Here is a 17,214-nt window from a genome sequence, read left to right on the forward strand (position 1 = left end):
GTGTCTTCCAGTCAGTTGGTAATCATCCATCATCTTTGTTTGCCACTTACTTTGACGGGAAGAGAATGGCTGTCGTGAGATGAGTTATTGGCAATGCGTCCGCCTTATATAGGCCTACTACATCCAGCCCCTAGCTTTCCAAATTTTTGTTTTGATGTGCATGTTATATTGAAATATGCTGATATGAATAAACAGAAATATTTTAAAAACATTTCTCCCCCATGGCCATTATTTGCCATTATCACGTGGAATATCTGCCATATTTTTAACCTTTTATTGAGGATATGCTGCTGTTACTTATTTATGTAATATTATTGTACTTTGAGTCCCTGTGCGACTTGCACACAATCTGTTGTAATATCGTAATTCCAGGGACCAATTTGCAGGCTGTGAGAATAATCCATGTTTTTTTGTGCATATCGGTGTGACCTTCCTGACTCCTGGGATATGGTAACTAATTATCACCTTTCTCTTTTTCTTTTCCATGTTTGCTCTGCTGGTTGTTCTGTGACCTTCGGTTCCATCAGGTGCAGGTAAGGAAATGTATTGCGTAAATCCATGCGGTCATTGTGTCTGAACAGTCTGTGTGTAAGCCATACGTTCTTTGCTTCTCTCGTTTTTAATGGTGTTCATACTCATTGGTGCCTGTCTCTTTAAATAGTTTAAGAGCACGCTGGCCTTTGGCCGCGCGTGTGGATTTGTGCCGCAAGGTGAACCCCCCAGGCATTCTGCCTGTTGCTGCCCGACTGTGCGACTGCGGCGTACTGGCAGGGTACGGCCACCAGGGGGCAGCGAGCGCTTTGGCTGCGGTGAGCGGAACGGCAGGCAGCTGGCGTCAGTCGGGGCAAAGCTGAGCTGAGCCGAGCCTCGGCCCCCCAGCCACGGCGGTTTCCCGCCTCCGCCCAAACCCGCGCGCCCGTGAGGCGCTAGCGGCCAGCCGCGCCTCCCCCCGTCTGATTTCCGACGAGGGGCCCGTTCATTAGCGCGCCGGTTGGTGAAGGGCTGCCTTCTGCAGCGCCCGATTGGTCCGCGCGTCAGGGCTGCGTTCCAGCATGGCTCCAGCAGGCAGAGTTTTCCCATCCATTTCCCTCTCTTATCACAATGCAGATTAGTCAGTCATCACTTTGTTTTAAGATTGTGCTGCTATTTGTGCGTATCCAAATGGACACAAACACACGGACACACACACATACACACACCCACACAGACACCCACACACATACTGTACGCACGCACTTACACACACACACGGGCACACACACACACGCAGACAAGCACACACGCAGACACGCTCATATGCGCACACAAACACACACACGCACACACACACAGAGGAAGGCAAACACTTTTCCAGCGTTCTGTGCCCAGCCTTCAGACTGCTGCGGTTGTTATGGCGACGGAGAGCAGCGCTCACCCCTGCATCCGTGGGTCGTGGGCCGTCCACAGACCCACTCCGCCGCTGATTCACGACCGTTCGCCGCGTAGCAAATCTCAGAGATCTACACGGGGCTTAGCGGCGCCCGGAATGTTTGTCTTTAATAATCGCGGGACGGCGCGTTCCGTCCTGTTCCATTAGCGGTTAAACTTCGACGGGACCCAGTTTTATCTTGTTCGCCGTAACGTGAGCGGCACTAATGAAAACCCACGACAGAAAAAGCCGACTGTCGAAAGCGGCGAGTTTCTCTAATGCGATCTTGACTCTTTGCCAGTTCTGTGAATAGCGCTCTTTTGTGGGAGCTCTTAAGGTTTCATTGCCTGGCAGAGTATCATTCGAGCAGTGTGTGTGTGGCCGCGGTTTGCGAGGGCCGCGGCTGCGGGCTCAGGTACCGTAGCCGGCGGCGAAAAAGCCGCCGTCCGGGATGTGGGTCTTATTTTAGCATTTCTGAGCTGGCCTCTGTGTGAACGCACACTGCTGAGCGCTTTCGATAATGTGGTGGAAAGCAGTTGCCCCTCACGCAGTGCTTTCTTCTCGGTTATGTTATTTAAGGACCAATCGCGTCCCTGCTAATGATGACGGACTACTGGTGCTTCCTCTTGGTGGAGGTCATTATGAGGGAACGGCAAGTTTTGTAACCATGTTACTGTGTTGCCATGGCGTCGGTGTTGGGAACATTTCATTGGTAGTAAAAATTCTCCAGGCACCAGACCGGGTCCTAAGGAGCGACCAATGAACACCAGGCTTTCCAAATTTTGTCCTTCCAAATTTTTATTTTCACCCTGAAAAGCCTTGTTAACTTGGCAAATGGCACACTATCCTTGAAAAGTCATTGCAAATTGTGTCACAGAAAGTACAATAATTATCCTCTAGAAGATTTTTTTTTTTTGATTTTACAGTGTAAAAATGGAGTCCATTTTTCTTGCTGACTCATTGGCGTTGTCACTATCTAGGCTAGCAATGGCAGTGCGCAATTGTTTACTTCTTATCTGGATAGCGCATTAAGGTACACTACCAAAAGAAGTTGAAAGTTGGCATCCACTGCCAATAGCTTTCACAAAATATGCAATATGCTTCTCGGAAATATATATTCCTCTGAGATTACACCTTTAAAGCAGCCCTGTTTGGTGGGAGCTATTGCAGCGGGACAAGTAATTGAAAATCCCCCATCTGTCCAACAAATCTCACCGAAAAGTTATGGAAGACGCACACAGGAACCCCTGCGACAGGGGGGAGGAGACCCCACGCACTTCTGAAGCTTCCCGAAAGGTCTCCCGATCCAGCCTCTGCTGTCTCGCGCGACTGGACTCGGTCTCCCCAGAGACCGGAGGCTCACACCACTTCAAACCCTCTCCCTCTCCGGATTTACAGCCGGACCGTCGCGGGCAGCGCCGGAGTTCATTCGGGACCGCTGGGAGAGAACAGGGCCCTCTTTGTCACGGGGAGACAATGCGGTTTTTCGCCGCTCTCTGTCTGTAAATGGGACGCCGAGTTAACCTGAGGGCCCGACAGGAACAATGAGATCGGATAATTGAACCGCTCGAGTGGGACAATCACGCCACGGAACAGAGAGGCAGTGTTTCCCTGTGTGAGCCTGGCGCGGCGTGGCTCGGTGCCGAAAAAGCAGAGAAGGATAAAAAAGAAAAAAAAAAACGAAAAACAACACCACACGGGGCGTACGGGCTGCCAGGGGAGACGGCTGCCCGCCCGTGAGGGGGGGTGAGGGGGGGAGGGGTCGGGGCAGTGTTGATCGTCGGAGTGGCAGCTCCTGTAGAGAGAGAGGAGGAAAACCAACAGGAACCAGGAAGCCCGGGAGGTGAACCAGCGCCGACCTCTGATTGGAGGCCTGTGCCGCATCCTCAAGGGGCGGAGGAGCTGGGGAGAGGGGTGTTTGTTATGGTTGAGTAGTGTTGGCCGGAGCTGTATTGGTCTCCACGGAGATGCTTCTATTGACCAGTAACTGAAGTAGTGTGTCCCCCCCCCCCCCCCCCCCCCCACACACGGCAGGTCTTTGTCCTTCCACCCTATAGCCCCCCTCCAGTACGGAACTATTTGTGATTGATCCCCAATTACATTCCTGTTACATCCGTTCCACCGCTATTTTTACACCATGCTAAGGATGGGCTCCCCCTCTATACCCGGTTCCTCCTCAGATTTCTTCCCACCGGGGAGTTTTTTAACTCACTGCTTGCTCTTTGGGGGGTCGGGCCTGGTTTTTGCCCAGTTCTCCTTCTGTTACTCTGTAATACGTCTTTGTGACAGTACCCTGGAAAAGGAGCTGCGCAAATAAAATTGATTTGATTGGATTTGTGTAACAGTACGCTCCCCGTCCTCACGCTGCCCTCTGGGAAAGGCCGCCGCTTCCTGTCCCATAGACCAGGTGCGCCCCCTCCCAGTCGGTAACACTACCCCTCGTTAAGACAGAAACAACCGGAAGGCCCTGGATTCACAGGAGACCGATTCGCTGTAAACGTCTACCTTAAGAAGCGCCGGGACGTCTTGAGTTTCCGCCTCACTTTTAAGAGGTTCGGCGAGCTTTCGCTCTGAAACGTAGCCAGCGACGGCGTCACCGCTAATCGGCTCGCTCTTAGGTTTCTCCGTCATTAAGAGATGAGCTCCACAACGCGATAAAGGAAAACAAACCGCGACTAATTGCTTCAGTGCCGTGGAAATGGAGCCGCTTGCCTTTCGTATTTAACTTCGGAATTAACCGGCCCCTCGCAGGTCTGTGACGCTGGGGGAATTGGCAGCCCGAGGAAGCCGTTGTGCCGTGCCAGATGTTGATCGGGGGAATCTGCTTAAGCGTTTGTCCCAGAATGCCGCGGTGCCTGGCTGGAGTTCCGACTGCCTGCGGCTGCACAGACGCAGTCGGTCAGGCCGCTGTGTGCGCGCGCGTGCGCGTGTCCGTGCACGCTTGTGCACGTGCGCGCGTGTGACCTTGTGTGGGTTTGTGTGTGTGTGTTTGTGGGCTTACGTGTGTGTGCATTTATGCATATGTGCTTTTCTGTGTGTGTGTGTGGGTGTCTGTGTGCTTACGTGTGTGTGCGTGTATGTGCATGTATGTGTGCTTTTCTGTGCGTGTGTGTGAAGGGAATGTGATGGAGGACTCTGGCTTGGTGGATGAGCGGCAGGGATGGTTATTTACTGCCAGGCTCCTCTGGGCCTCAATGCCGTCCGTCACTCCGCTCTGATTGGTTTCTTCAGGCCGGGTGTGTAAATTTCACCCACGTTCCTCGCCGCACGTGACGCCTCCACTGACGGCGGCGCCTCCGCCTTCAGGAGACGTCTTCAGAATCAGAGGCACCTGCACGTCCCCCCCCCCCCCCCCCCCGGCCCTGTGGCTCTCCAGCGCGGGTGGCAGGATTCAGTTTGCGGGGGAACGTCCTCCCCACCCCCTGGCGTACCTCTTTCACCCTACAGCTGCCGCTGTGCGCCCGTGTTGGACCTGCGGGAGTTCCCCCTGCCGCGACGGACGCTCCCCCGGGGGACCGCCAAACCCCGGCGCCCCGCGATAGCGGCTTCGACCTCGGCCGCGCCGTCCTCGCTGCCCGCCGCGATTGCCTGGAGCCCGGGTGACGGCTTCGTTTAGAGGAGCGGGGCGAGCTCTTTCTGACGCTCCGGTCGAGTCGTCTTCACCGTTCGTCGCGTCGCGTTTTGGGCACGGGCCCTCCCGGCCGGGGACGGCACTCTTGAGGAATATCAATGAGAAACAGGTGCCTATGAACAAGCCAATTAAAGCAGGCTTTGTTCCCAGAGCTGTGCAAATAGGGGCTGGGACCCCCCGCTGCTCGCCGTTGCCGTTTGAAGAGAATCAGGGTGTAAAGAGAGCATATGTGCGGCTTGTTATTTGTTAGTAACTTAATGCAACCACAGAAGAAAGCTGGTAAAATGCAAAGTTCCCTCCCTTTCTGGATTCAAACCTGAGCACCTTTGCTACCAGCTAGCTCTTAAAATATCATGGTAACCACTGTTGGATTTACAGCCTCTTTACCACCTACGGAGAATAACCATCTGGTCCCTATTTAGTAATATTTTATAGTAGGTTGTGCAAAGTATGTGAGCTGGTATTGTGGGAGTACATTGTTTGTGAGCTGGCATGGTGGCGGTAGAGTGTCTGTGAGCTGGTATTGTAGCAGTACAGTGTCTGTGAGCTGGTACTGTAGCAGTACCGCGTCTGTGAGCTATTACAGTGGTAGTAAGTGTCTGTGAGCTGGTACAGATGGCACTAGTTCGCCTTTGAACTGGTATTGTAGCAGTACAGTGTCTGTGAACTGGTATTGTAGCAGTACATTGTCTGTAGCTGGTATTGTAGCAGTACAGTGTCTGTGAGCAGGTACTGTAGCAGTACAGTGTCTGTGAGCAGGTACAAATGGCACTAGTGTGTCTGTGAGCTGGTACTGTTGTGGTGTCTCTGAGCTGTTACAGTGACAGTAAGTGTCTGTGTCTGTGTGGTCCTGTGGCTGCTCGCACTGGCCATCGAGCAGCGATGCTCTGGGATCAGCGGGGGCGCTTAATTACGGCGCTGCCATTTCCCCTCCCCTCCCCTCGCGTCCCGAGTCCTTCATCCGTTTGTCTGTGGTCTGCAGCATTTCCCCAGGCGCTCCCCAGGCTTACCCTGGGCCAATCAGAGAGAACAGTGAGTGTTTGGGGCCGGAGCTCGGCGTCCTGCTCCCTGCGCTGATCATTAAAGCGCGGTCGGAGAGGGAGAGCGTGTTCTCTCCCTCCTCTGATCTCAGATCAGCGGCTTGGCATTTAGGAGTTCAGGCCTCCTAATGAGATTGAACCCTTTTGGGAGCACAGTGTGTACTCTGAGCGGGCATCGGGGTAGCGTGCAAGCAGTCCGAATCTCAAAATGTTCAGCGCTGAAAGCATTGTACGCTGAGGTGGTCTTTATTTCTGAGCCTCTCTCTCTCTCTCTCTCTCTCTCTCTCTCTCTCTCTCTCTCTCGTCTTGGCTCTCTGATTTCTCTTCCCACTGTTGACACATTAATGACCCTGACATAAACGGCATCCCTGTGTTTAATAATCCCATTACTTTCTACGGCACTTCACGGCATCACACGTTGGCCCGAAGGTGTACTGACTGCAGCGAGATGCAGTGCTTTTGATTAGAACGAACGCAGTAGCATCGAGCATCCAGTACACTATCTCCCCATTCGGGAAAGGAAAATGGAGGTTAAAGGATCAGTTGGCTAATGCTAAATCAATACGCCCATCCCCTCCAGCTGGGTTACAGCAGATGTTGATTGTAGCCTGGGCAGTATAGGAGGCTGAGTGTTGGCATAGTCAGGAATAAGCCGTGATGCCAGCAATGGCTGGCTGCATTGGGTTTCTGTGATGGATGGAGAGGAAAGGGTCTCCATGACGACAGTGCCTTTTTTTCCCCATTGCCCCAGCTGTGTTAGGCTAAGCGCTGATCTGATCACAAGATCTCTGATGGCGAGCGTCCGCTGATTCTACCCTGCAAATGTGTGTGCTAGGACAGAGCTGAGGCTAATTCTTCTCTCAGTGTGCTAGAACAGCACTGACGCTAATGCTTTTCTCTATGTGCTAGAACAGCACTGACGCTAATGCTTCTCTCTATGTGCTAGAACAGCACTGAGGCTAATGCTTTGCTCTGTGCACTAGTACAGCACTGAGGTCACTTCTGCTCCATCTGTGCTAGCAAAATTAAGGTACAGTGCTCTGTTAAAACACTGCTGAGGCATAGCTCTGTCTCGCTGCATTAGCGCAGACCAATCAAAGTAGAGCTGAGTAAAAGCTGCATCCCTCTCTCTTAACGGACCACCATGTTGGAACCGTGTGAGCTTACGTCTGGCCTACGCACAGAGAACGGTTGTCGGTAAAGTAGCCCAGTCTGGGTTTGTAACGGGTTTCAGTGCATCAGCATGAAGAGGCAGGCTGCAGGGCTTTCTCTGTGTGTGTGTGTGTGCAGGTGTTTTGCATCGCGAGCGAAAGAGGAGAGAGAGAGAGACTTTCAGCTCTTCCCACACACAGTAATGGCACCACTGCTTTGTGCAGCATTTAATGCATTTCTGGTATAGACAAGCAACATTGTGATTTTTCTATACTTCCTGCTTCTTGAAGACACTTTATTTAAAATAGAGGCGCTCTGGGAGGCGTAGGCGTGAGCTTGTTTGGGCCCTCGCCTCTTACAGTAGATTTCGAATTTAAAAGAGCTCCCCGGTGGGGGCCCTTGTTTCCTGCAGAGGGGCGTCAGCACCCCCCAGATCCCCTCCCCAAGACAGCCGTGGAGCGGGTCACCCTCTGCGCCTCGTTCATGCTTTACAGAGCCTCCCGAGCTGAAGGGGTGCGGTTCTGCCAGGCCCCGCCCGTCGGCTTCCGCGGGGCCCGTTCGCCGCGCCGCAGAGAGCAGCGGTGGGGTGGCTCCTGCGGCGGGGCCTCCGCTCGCCTCATTAGGGATCGATAGTGCTGCTAATAAACAGCCCCGCTGAAGCCGTAATTGTCTGCGGTCGGAGTCCCGGGTGGGCTGTCCAGGTCCGGTTGACCGACCGAATTGGCTCCTTGGCGGCCCGTTCTCATTACCCTGCCCCCCCCCCCCCACTTTACCGCCTCAGCCGTCACCATCCTACACCGAGGCCTTCCCACCCTCCCTAAACCGCATTTAAAAAAGCATCCCGCTATCCTAAATCACGTTGCCATGGCAGTTCTGTCTCTGCTCAGTGATGTAAGCTTCATCCTGATGGAAATGGAGCACACTGCAACATTGAAATAAAATATATAAAAGATATTGCAACAATAAAGTACATAAAGATATTGCAAAAATTCACAAATTCTGTGAATCCTACTTATCATTTATATATTCCTGAAAGTCCACACTTAAAATATATGAATGTAATCCATTTCTGTAAGGGCACTTGAGTGAGCTACGTCCCCCCCTCCCCTCCCACTCGATATCTGGTGGAACAGCAGAACTCTTTCACTCTGTGTTCCAGCCTCCTCAGGTAACGGAAGAAACATCAGAATAACAGGAGACGGGCTGTTCCCAGGTTAAGTGCCCCTAGTCAAGGTTCGCAGGTGGGCCGGGTCATACAAGGGAAGCGGAGGTCTCTCAGCAGGGAGGTACGCACGCAGGAGTGTCCCGCGTTCTGGGGAGAAGCAGAGCGGAAGAACACCTAGGGTGTGTGCAACGCAGAACTCTCAGTGTTGGAGGTGTGAAATAACAAATTCAACTAGCCCTGGGGCCCTCTGAACATTTAAACAGAGTGGGGAAGTGTGGGCTGACTCTGTGAAAAGCAGTCATTTCAGCTATGGAGTCTCCATGCTTTTTTGCGTCTCATCTGTCATCCCGCAAATGGATTAGTTAAGTGTGACTGAGTTTTTCTGCCCCCCCCCCTTTGCATCATGGGAATGGCATGTTTCAACATTGCTGGGATTGTTCACTTGAAGAGGTCATACCTTTTGATGGCGATTGGATGGGATTTAGCAGGGTGTGCTGGTATTGGTTTCCAATCAAGGCGACATGGCAAGGGAGCCAAAAAAGCAGCCCACCCCCCCAAAAAAAAAAAATTAGGAAAGTCTAATTAATATATGTGGGACTTCAGAGGGGAGCCTGGTGCATTAAAGCCTTAGCTCAGAGCGCTGAAGATTAGAGTATGTTTTAATTAAAACTGAGGTTCAATCCGTCCTCCAGAGACTAACCAGCTCATCCATGAAATGCCTCTGAACTGTAAGAACTTATGAGGCGCTTCTGACAGACTCTTAAAGTAAGACTCATTAGGAACGCGACGCAAAGCAAATGTTAGCTTAAAGCTAATTCTCTCACAAAGCCTCCTTCACTCTCGAAATGAGTTAATTCGCATGGGTGGATTTGTTCATTGGCGTTTTTCTGTGAATGTGACCTAGGGGGAGGACGGGTGATGGCTGCACCTGATGAATCCTTCACTACCCCCCCCCCCTCCCTGAGTCATTCCTTAGGAACATCTCAGCTCATTTGTTAATGCTGATGTCCATCAGACTTCAACTTCCACAGGTACTGTGCAAGATACAGATTTTCCCGCTTCAGAGTCAGTTTTGCTCCTTGTTTCCAGAAGGAAATTTTGCTCTTGAAATTTCACTGTCCGCACTCGCAGGCAGTTGTTTAACTGACGCCAATCACGCAAGTAGTCTTTATTTGCCTGGTTATTGATCATTTCCAGTGTGTGCCAGCAATGTCCAAACCAAGGAAAACCCACAGAATCCGTTCATTGCAGCATTAAGAAATGCTTCCGCGGGGCTTCCTCCATCAGGTTGTCGAGGTTGAGTGGAATGTTCCAGATGAATCCCCCCACCCCCGAACCTAGTCTTGTTGCAGCAGTATCAGTATTACGCGCGGTGGCCAAACCCCCCCACCCCCACCCTCTGCTAAAAAAATCGTCCCTCTCCTCCCGGTTCCCGTCAATTGCCCCGAACCCCTCCCCACAAAGCCCTCCCGCGGTCACGTTTCCTGTCGTCTCTTTCCTATACGCTCCTCATTAGCGTGTGCTTTCATTTTGTCCCCGCGTCCTTTTGTGCAGACGGAACACGGTCTGTGCGTGCGTCCCCCCCCCCTCCCCGGACGCTCGAGGAGCCGACCGCGCCTCCCGTTCGTCCCGGCGCGCGCGTCCGCGCGGCTGAATGGCGATTAGCATACATTATCGTCCAGTGAATCGGAAACAGATGGCCGCCTCGCGGAGGAGGAACAGGGAGGGCGTCGGAGGTTGGCGGCATCCTCCGAAGACCGAGAGACGCTCTCCGCTGCGGCGGGGTCCGGCCCTCTTAAGGGTCCCGTGCGCGGCCGCGGCTGCCTCCGCTCGGGGGATGAGGGACCGGAGTAATCATCTTAAAAAGCTCTCCTTTGGTTTGGATCAATTGAGCGGAATATTAAAGATATTGCAGAGGAGCAGCCTCCCCCCTCCCCACTCAACATTCTCAGTCTCTCACCGTCTTCTCTGGCTGCAGCCGTTCTTTTGTTTTGTGGGAGTGACACCGCAGCGGTCTCGTGCGCAATGGCTCTCTGGGGCCTGTAGTCAGAAAGCATCTAGGAGTGCAAGCACTGATCTAGGATCAGGTCTCCCCCCGGTCCGCATCCTAACCCTAACCCTTATGTGCTTTGTGGCTGAACTGACCCTGAATCAGTGCTCCTACTCTGAGATGCTCTATGAATGCAGACAAAGAGCTGGAATGTTGGAACAATGGAGAGACCTTCTAGCGGCCCTGTAGAATTTGTCACTAAACGGAACGGGGGGGCATTCAACCACCCCAGGAGGGAGAGAGGGTTCTCCCGTCTGATCTGGGGCCAGTGGGCGTACGCTGCTGCCCAGGGTCCGGCCAGCCCCCACCCCCCCCCCCCCCCCCCCCACCATGTTGCTAGGCAACAGTGTAGAGAGTGAGGGCGCCCTGTGCAGCCGGGGGTGAACGCAGACCCTGCCGACGCCGCACCTCGCCTCGCCAGGCGGGAAAGGAAGTGGCGAAGCACTGCTCTCGCCACGTCAGCGCCTTCTCACCTCCGTCCCGAGCTGCGCTTCCTGTTCCTGTGAGAGTCGAGGCAGCGCAGGCGTCAGGAGGGATGACTGGGCACAGAGCACAAGTCACAGGTCCTTTACACATCTCAGTTACTCAGCTCCTGCGTTCCTTCTGTCCACTCCACTTGTTGACTACGGGAGGTGTCAGCTGGTAACAGGACTTGTGATGTATTACAGTATTACCATGTTTGTCATCTCCATTAATGATTTTTGAGAAACCTTACCATATAGGAAGGTTCCAGCTTCAATAGTCCAGAACCAGAGCTTTCATTATTAACATAATGGACTACATTATCTAGTGGGAATCTAGGAAGACTGCTGGACACGGTGCTGTGGGCAGTCCCCAAAGACATTACTGGTCTTATACTACCAGTCCGCTGTGTAGTGTCTACCTGTGCCCTTCCTGGGCCCTGTCTCTGTGTCCTCCTCCCTCACCTTTGTCCCTCAACACCCAGAGTAACTAGCAAACACTGGAACCCATGGCAGCCAGAGAGTACAGGGACTCAGGCAACCAGAAAGCACAGTTACTCGAGGCAGCTGGACAGCACAGGGACTCAGGACTTCTCTTTATGAAGATGTTCTGGGGCAGACGGAGCTGCATTCTTGTTTGGCTGGAACCGTTTTACGTCCTGTTTAGAAACTGAGAGCAGGAGCGAGGCGATAGCAGGACAGGGCAGAGAGGGGCGGGGCGTTTCACACGTCCAGACAAAGGCCTTTCAGAGTCGTGTACAGCTTCCCCCCCTCCTCCCTGTTTCGCCTGCTGCTGTTGTCCTGGGGGACCGCCTGTATGGAGAACTTATTTGTTTCCTGAAAGGCTAATCTGGCGAGCGGGTGCTACAAACCCAGCGATGAGAGGCGGGTCCCGTTCTGCAGGCCGTCAACGGGCTCATTAGCATACAGCCGCTCGACCGCCTCCTGTGACACTTCTTAAGAGGCTCGCTCCTGCTCCTGGGCCTGGGCCTGGGCCTGGGCCTGGGGCTGGGCCTAAGGCTAGTAGGGCAGATGGGATTCGGAGTTAAAGGCAATTAGACCGACCGCATTCAAGGGTCCTTCTGCAGGGACACCGAGGGTCAGCGGGTTTGAGATCGAACCACAGCCGGCGAAAAATTCTGATGAGCCTCAAGCTGAACTGGACCTGCGTGTCTTCCCCAACTCATAATAGTTTTGCATATAAATGTCTGTGTACTAAAGTAAGTAACGTGTAGCCAGACTGCATTCACTTGGTAATGGGATTTTGGAATGCTTCTCCGAGATTTTACGAGACTGGGATGAATGCACGAAACCGTGGTTTCCAGCCAAGGCTGTTACTTTTAAGGTCTTTAAAAACGAGCAGTGCATTAACACAGTTTGCCCACTCTTAAGGCAAATGTTAGCCAGAAGGATCTTGGTATTTCATCCAGTTGTACTGAATATGTAAATGATACGGTTGGCTGTAAATGATGTTGCACTGTTAACAGTCTGCTTTTGGCTCTGGATCTTAGGAAGTCTTGCAGTCCGTAGTAAGTTTTTTTAAAATATTTGCCCGATGATATTTTTTGCACTCTCCACCAGCATAATACAACACATGGCATGGTCAGATTTTTTAAGGGTAGTACTCTGGCAGTATAATGTTATGTGTAATTACATTCAAATTGATGAACATAGGTATCTTACTTCTCACCCCGAATTGTTATATAAGAATCACAACTTATAGACCTCAACTCTAAACTCTGGCAGTTTGAATGTGCCGGCTAGCACACACTGCAGAACATGAAGCTAGCTGACTGGTTCCACAAGGTTCTCTAAGTATTAGCTGAGGCATAAATTTTATGGGACGTCAGCCTTTGGTCTTTAAAGGCTTTTGTTAAAGTCATTGTTATCATATATTATATTGTCAATATTAAATTCCTGAGCCGTTAACTATGTGATCATGTTGTACTAAATATTTCTAATAAAGACAAAACAAGCTGCTCATTTCCATAAAATTATATGACCTCTGCCACCTAAGCTGGTTATTCCTGTGGTAATGAACTAAATTTGCTCAAAACAGACGTTTTTCGTGGTAGCAACAGCCAATCTTTGCCCAATTAGTATTTGACGCACAGGCAGAGGTGAACGCGATGATCTTGATTCCAGACGTGGCTTCGTCGCAGGCCTCCTCGTCTGTGATCAACAGGAGCAGCAGGAAGAGAGGGGTGAAGGCACGTGCCGTGTGCAAACACTGCATCGACGCCCACTCAAGGTCTGTTCACAGTGAGAGAGAGAGAAGGAGAGAGAGAGAGCGATCGGAGAGAGAAAGCGCTTCTCTTCTGTGCATCTCTGCTTAAATAGCATCTCGTCCACCTGTGGACATTTCTTTCCGCGTAAGAGAAAGGTACCGTCCCGGACGGCAGGGAATGCTCTGACCCCGAAACGCAGCCCCGGGTCCTCGGGAGCACAGAAATATTTTTGCCGTCTATTCGACCGTAGCGCGGTTTGTATGGGTTCAAAAAGGGGCGAGGCGTTCCCTGACAGTATGAAACGCACTCTTACCGGATTTGATTTAGCCCCGCTTGTTCTGCTGTGAGGAGGAGCGGGAAGGCCTCAGTGAAGAAGGCGAAGGTGCATTTCTCGCCTGTCGTCTCCAGGCGGAACACAACCTCACTGGAGTCCATTTCAATTTTCTACCCCCATCCGGTAGAGCCATTCTGGCGTAGAGGCGGGGGGGGGGGGGGGCGAGCTGGGCCTGGAGAAGTGCTTCTCGGCTCTTTAACGGTCTCGCGGCGGGAAGCCCCCGCCCCCCCCCCCCCCCGGGCAGGTGAGACGGTCTCTGACCGTGTCACCGAGGGTCACCGCAAAGCTGGACCGCAGCCCTGTTTACAGAATCAACAGACCGTGACCCCGTCACGCGGTCAAAACGTCTGAGGCTCAGCGCCGAGTGTTCTTTCATTTGAACGGGCTGTTTAACATCTAAAGTACAGTTCATTGGCTTTTTTCACATATACAATGGCCTGGAGTTGAAATGACTGCTAAAACAGCTCATGCAGTCGTAATTTTGTTAGTAAATATATCATGAAGTCTGAACATAATTAGCTAGCACTTAGTTTTAAAAGCAGTCCTCTTTGACTTGACGGGGAAGCTTGGCCATTCCTGCTGCGGTGGAGGAAAAGTATAACTTTTGCTAGTGGTGGAGTCGTCGTAAAGTCACCCTAACGGCCTACTCTTTCCCATCATGCAATGCCCGTGCTCAGGAGAGAGAGCTGTATCATGCCCCCACAGTCTGGGCGGGAGGGGAAGTGGGATGATGGCATTTGGCACCCCGTGGTCTTTAAGGAGACCACCCATGCAAGCCCATGCCCGCTCTAGTGTGCATTAAAACCAGCACTAACCAGTAAGTGTGATGCCTTTTACACTTAACCTGCTTTGTCATTGTAAAGCGAGTAGAAGCAGAGATCATGGCGAAATGTTACAAAGATCCCTGTGATGTTGACACAGCCTGGGAGAACGTTTGTCCGCTCGCAAACTAACGCACCCGATTAAAGTAAATGAACTGCTGCCATTAAGCCACTCCCTCCAGCTCTGAGATTGTTGGCCATGCAAATATAACCGGAGCGCCCGCTCGACCGTGGGCCACCGGGGATGGCGTCGGCTCATGGTGGGAGCGCCGGACTTCTGACCCAGCGTTTGAACTCCCGGGTGGGCCTCTGCCTGTTACACCTTTGAGCAGGGCACTTAAACCGAATTTCTCCAGGAAATAGCCGGCCGTATAACCAGATTTTATGTATAATCATAAATGTAAGCCGTATAAATCGGTCTGGATGAGAACTCCGGTTAAAGTTTTGCGCGAGGGCCGTGTGAGAAGGGCAGCCCTACCCACACCGAACCGAAACCAGGAGGAGAAACGCTTTCGCGGGACGGTCCGGGAGGCCGAGCGAGCGGGACCGGAGTTCGGGCGCGGAGGGGGGGTGGGGAGGGGAAGCGGCGGAACATTTGCAGTTCTGTCACGACTTTACGGGACCGTGGAGGGGGAATGGCGGTCCCCGCGATGATAATGACACCGGTTAATTAACTGCGAGGGCTCGTTAGGTTTCCAAGCCGCCGCCTCGGCCCCTTTGTTTACGTGTTTCTTTTCACTGGCCTCGCTCGCTCTCGCTCTCTGAAGGGCGGAGGCAGGCCCCGGTCCGCGGCTGCACTTTTAACGACGGCTCCTTTAGAAAAGTGACGGGTTCTTAGCAACGGCCCCTGGGACGGTAAAACGTCCCCCGGCATAAAAGGGACAGGGAGAGAAAGGGAGCTGTCCAGGACGAGGGAGGAAAAACAGCCCAGTAAGGGAAGAGTGAGCGGAGAAATGGGAAGACTCGCACGTACTACAACAGGGCCTCTCATTACCTTCTCATCCTTTGTCCTCTCCATGAGAAGGAGGTGGAGAGAGTTTGGTGCTGGATGTGTTTGTGTTTGTACATTTATTTATATGCATTTCATGTGTATAGTTCTTGTACAGTATTTTGGTCAAAGTTTGTTTCAAATGTGTTTTATAGATAAAATGTACTTACTAAATTTACTTGAGCAGGAAATTTTGACAGCAGCCCTTAGGGAAATGGAATATGCCTCCAATTTGTTGAAATCAAATATACTGGCGAGATATTGCAACACTTCACAATTTATGTGCAAATGTACACCTTTCTGCTTTTTTTAATGCATTGCTGCGAAATATTTGTCATATTTATAATGATATGCATCATATTTTCTCACAACATATTTGACAACATATAAATATTTATGAGTATATTCAATTTTTGTAAAGGAGGACCCAACTACGGTCCCCGCGCCTGGGGGGCGGGGCTGACCGTACGGAACGGCGGGTCCCAGGAGACGGACGTTTAGAGGACAAGGTGGCACGCCGTCCCCTCCCGCTCTTTAAGAATACATGAGCCGCCTCGCGTCTACCCACACCATGTATAATAGATGGGCGGCAGATTGCTTGGCGCAGTAATACAGAGAGGCTTTTGTGTTGCCCCTGCCCTTTGGGTCTGTCGGCCCGGCAGCAGCGAACCGCCATCTCAGCCGCCCCCGCCCAATATCTGGGCGTCCTGGCCTGCCCCGTCCTCCTGGGATCAAGTGCTGAGAGAGGACTTTGTGAACGGTTGTAACAACTTGGAGAGGTCACCTGCCTTTCTGAGTGGTGGAAAACACACTTATTTTTCCTCTTTTTCCTTCCCCCCCCCCCCCCCCCCCCCCCCCCAAAGAGGGCCGCACGTTGATTTCTTGGTGCACACGTTTTCCAAATGCAGGCAGACTTTGAAATTAAAGCAAAAATAAATAAATTTCTAACACAATTACCACTGCTTTTCATAGTTGAGTTACCCACTTCTCTCCACATTTTGCAATTTGTCGTTTTTAATATATTTCTGGTTATGGGTGTCTTCACATAACATGACTTGTGCGTGAACACATTTTCCCGTTTTATGATAAAATCTGGTCTCTGTGCATTTTTAAGGAAAGTGATTAATCAAAGTCTGAAATATTGCACAAACGCTGCACTGCGATATGTTTTGGTTATTTTTGTTTTGCACCAATGAAAGTTTTAATTTTTTATCTTCCACACCAAAATAATGTTTCATATGCCAGAGATGGGTAGTCACATGTCAGAATCCTGCTTTGACATTCGTCTCCCAGAGGGGAAACTCTGTTAACATTTGGGGGCCAGTCTGTGGCTTACTCTCTTCCACAGTAATACAAAGAATGGTAGGAAGCTCAATGTATTTTTTATGCTGCAGTTATCGGAGTAAGAAGCGTCACTCAAAAATATCCTTCCTGTGTATCAGGAATACTTTCTCAAACTGAGATTTGTAAGAAATGAATGAGGTGCAAAAAGTCTCCTGCTCTCAAAAGAAAAGAGAGATGGATGACGGATGGATGTTTTCCTCTGTTGGCCAGGGACAGGCAAGCAAGGCACTCCTCCACTTAACCAGATCCCTCCTCTCTCCTTTGCCGGAATGAGAGATGGGAACATGCAGCTGTGCCCAGGTGCTGTTCAGCCTCTACAGGAGATGACATAAAACCTCAGAGATCCCGCACTGCCACAAATTCAATTCAGAAAAACTACATCTGTGTGGAAATCACTGCTGTATCCATCCTTCCCTCCGTGTTTTCTCCCTCTACATCAGCCCCAGACACTGCCAGTGGCTTCTCTTTCACTTCTGACTTCACATTTGTAAACCATTCTCTGTCACTTCCTGCTGTGAACGCTTTGTTCTGTCACTTCCTGCTGCAAATGCCTGTTCTGTCACTTCCTGTCGTAAACCCTCTGTTCTGACAC

General features: G+C 51.6%; 1 protein-coding gene across 2 annotated transcripts in view; it reads left to right on the forward strand.

Moving 5' to 3' along the window:
* LOC118227557 (F-box/WD repeat-containing protein 7-like) overlaps nucleotides 1–17,214 on the forward strand; it is a 94,374-nt gene that overhangs the window by 35,206 nt on the left and 41,954 nt on the right. Inside the window, exon 1 of one of the 2 annotated variants that reach the window (XM_035418137.1) lies at nucleotides 515–533. The exons of the other annotated variant lie outside the window; for it this stretch is intronic. The gene's annotated coding sequence lies outside the window, so the exon portion shown is untranslated. Of the gene's footprint in view, nucleotides 1–514; nucleotides 534–17,214 lie in introns of those variants that run through there. 2 annotated transcript variants of the gene reach the window in all.

The sequence above is a fragment of the Anguilla anguilla genome, chromosome 5, assembly GCF_013347855.1.
Source record: "Anguilla anguilla isolate fAngAng1 chromosome 5, fAngAng1.pri, whole genome shotgun sequence".
Classification (NCBI taxonomy): Eukaryota; Metazoa; Chordata; class Actinopteri; order Anguilliformes; family Anguillidae; genus Anguilla; species Anguilla anguilla.